We start from the raw sequence: 3,533 nt of genomic DNA on the forward strand, positions 1-3,533 counted from the left end.
CTAACCCTTTAAAGGCCCACTGAAGTGCGTTGAAAAGCTCATAATTATTCAATGTGTTGATGTAATTTTCACTGAAACAGGAAGACAGGGCGGGCATATCGATCAGCTCTTTCCCTTGTTTAAATAGCCAATAGCGTTTCGTTTATCACAGCTCGACCAGAGCCGTTGAGCTCGATCTCGCACCGTTTCTCCTCCTAATCTCCTCCATATCGCTTTTAAATATAGCATTCTGTGCAGAATTCAAATGGATCTATGTTTTCTGATCTGCGTCAACTCAATGATATGGACTGTGTGCGGCGGTTCATGAGACACTAACGTGAAACCAGACTTCATTGGCCCTATGGAAAGCATATTTACACTGTCTGAATCGTTCCCTATACACTCTAAAAAAAAAGGCTCGTAATCATAGGGGAACCTTTTTTAGTGCTATATAGCACCAATTTTGGTGCTTCAGTGGTTCTTCAGCGGTTCTTCAGAGGTGCTATATAGCACCTTAGTCAAAGAACCGGTGAAGAACCTCTGAAGAACCTCTGAAGAACCGCTGAAGAACCTCTGAAGAACCGCTGAAGAACCACTGAAGCACCAAAATTGGTGCTATATAGCACTAAAAAAGGTTCCCCTATGATTACGAGCCAAGAACCATTTTTGGTGCAATATAGAACCTTTTTTTTTTTAGAGTGTACCCATATAGTGCACTATGTGCAATTCACCATGTAGAAAATAGTAAATGTGTGAACAAATGACCTTTTGCCGCAGCTTCATAAATATATTTATGAATATAGGGGGCAGAGCGCTTCAGATTCTAGAGAGCATTTGATTGGACAGAAAATCTGATGAGAAGCTGAAGTGCAGTGATGTCATCAAAATCATCGATCCATATAGAGGTATGCACGTGACATCACCGTTGGCCGGAGCCGCTGCGTTATGCTCACTGAGTGGCAAAAGGACTGAGCGGCAGCATTGGTTTTCAGTGTGAATGCCCCGAAAAACACACAAAACACGAATAAAACAAAAACGGAAAATATTTGTTAGATTGACTGTATAAATAGATTTGACAAGAAATCTGAGGTATATTTTTACAGACTGCCGAAAGCTACAGAAATGAGAAGCAAATGGATTGCTGCAATTTATTTGCCTGGATGCCAGCTGAACTTAGCCCCGCCCACAACATTTGAGGTCAGGAAGTTCGGTCTGGACCGACTTGATCCATTGTGGAGCAACTATGCTCGAACCAGAGCTGTTCGGACTAATCACACTGTCAGGCTAGCAATTTACAGAAACAACTGGTGACTAGTTGCTGTAGTGACAAACTTTTTTGTTTGTGTTGTGGATATTTTTGAAAGAAGTTTGCTTCGCTTCATATATTCAGTTTACCGGCTGTGTAACTGAACTGCACACATATTAACGCTTAAATAATGTTCTGAAAAATGAACTGCTGGTCAAACGCGTTTGATAAACAGACATTATCGAGAGAACAACCATCGCTGTTTCAGTTGTTTTCCTCTGAAAATGCGCTAAATGGATGTCTGACTATTCCGTTGCTTTTTGGAGTTTTCGGATTTAAACCCGTTTAAAACCTCTAAAGATAGATTAGGCTTTACTCGTTCTCTCATTGATGGTCCGAAAGGTGTGTAATAGTTAGGCTATGCTTATTTTATCTTCATGCAATAAATGCACCTCCTTGAATGAGCGCAGATTTTTTGCGGATTTGCTTGAACTTCTCAGGTAATATCTATGGTTTGACCCATTCAGAGGTGGCCAAAACCAGAATTTAAAACCTGCGGTCGCACACTTGGCACAGCACGTTTGTTTTACTTGTGTTTTCGCAGTTTCCTTTATTAAAGCAGCACTGGGTAGTTTTTGCTCTCGGGGTCCCCCTACAGTTGAGAAACAGTATTGTCATCTACTACTGTCGTAAACTGTCATTCTACATCAGTGGATGCATCGCACGTGCATTTGTTGACATGACAACTATAGAGACAGAGCGTATTTAGGCCACGCCCACACCGGGGGGGGGGGCAATCCAACGCTCTCCATTGACTTTGCATTGCGGGAGGCTGCCTCATTGTCATTTCGGACTTATAACAAAAAACAGAACAATGTATAAAAGCTGATATGTGACAATGTGTACAGCAAACAAGCTAAAAAACACAGAAATAAGTTTTTATAAGCTGTCGTTCCAAAAAAACGAGCGTTTAAGAAGATAAAAGTGGATACAGGCAATACGAAGTGACGCTTCAGCAGGAAGAATGGGTAAATTTTGGGATCCTGACACTCAGTATGTCTCAGTATGTGTATGTGTGCAGTAAACATTTTGTCACTGTTAAGTCAAATATCCAAATGTCCGTTTTATATATGATATTTCCTGTCGTTGATTACATTCCCCTCTAGTCGCCGTAGTTATCAGTGTAATATGACCTGTAGCGCTCGTTTTTTGGGTCAACAGCTTATAAAAACGTCTGGGTTTTTGCCTCTGGGTTTTGTTTAGCTTGTTTGCAGTTCACTTTGTCACATATCAGCTTTTATACATTGTTCAGTTTTTTGTAATAAGTCCGAAATGACAAGGAGGCAGCCTCCCGCAATGCAAAGTCAATGGAGACGGTTTGATTGTTCCCATCCCCCAACAATTCTCTGATTTCTCACAATTTCTCTGATCTACATATGTGCATTTTAAGATGTTCTGAAGGCCAAAAATTAGATAACAGTAGCTTGAAAACCATGTCACTGGGCAGTAGTAGATTATTTGTCTTTCTTATCTCCACATCTCTCTTTTTTCTCTGTTTTTATCTTGCCCAGTCTCTTCCCCTCCTAACGCTGAGCTTTAACTGATACAGTTTTTCCATTTTCGTCAGTGAAGAAAGTAAATATGGTTTACATTTTAACATACTGACATTTATATGTTTTATGAATACTTTTCTTAGACACGTTAATTTACTGTTTATTAAAGTTTTATGTTTATTTAATTCATTCACAAAATAAACACATTCATTACTAATCTTATGCCCAATACAGGCTGAAATAGCTGAGCTTTTTTTTATTTACTGAAGGCTACACATGGAATAATATTAATTTACAATATGTACACATTCATTATTAATCTTATTCCTAATCTGAAGAAAACGGCTTTGTTAATATTTCTTGTTTGTTAATTACATTATGAATCACATTGGCCTATTTTCAATTCAAAATGGCGAAATTAGAAAAAAGTGTATTAATTTACCTGAATATTTTTGTCTTTGTTTAACATTTCTGACTTAAAGAAGCAGCTGTCTTAGCTTACATTTCTCTCACTTGACGTCGAGTCGCGCTGCTAAAATTCGCGTTTAGCCTCAGCAGATTCTGTGTGAACATAAAGCCCGCCTACTCTGATTTGATTGGTTTTCGCAAATATTTTGACATTAACGACCGGTGATGGACCAATGAGGCTCAGATGAACACACACACCTCTGCTTCTGACGTGCGCTCTGCTCAGCGCCGTTGCGGATTGAAGAACACGAGTCCTATCCCGATTCTTTTCCACTGGCTGTGAGGTA

This window comes from Gobio gobio (genome assembly GCF_949357685.1).
Source record: "Gobio gobio genome assembly, chromosome: 3".
Taxonomy (NCBI): domain Eukaryota; kingdom Metazoa; phylum Chordata; class Actinopteri; order Cypriniformes; family Gobionidae; genus Gobio; species Gobio gobio.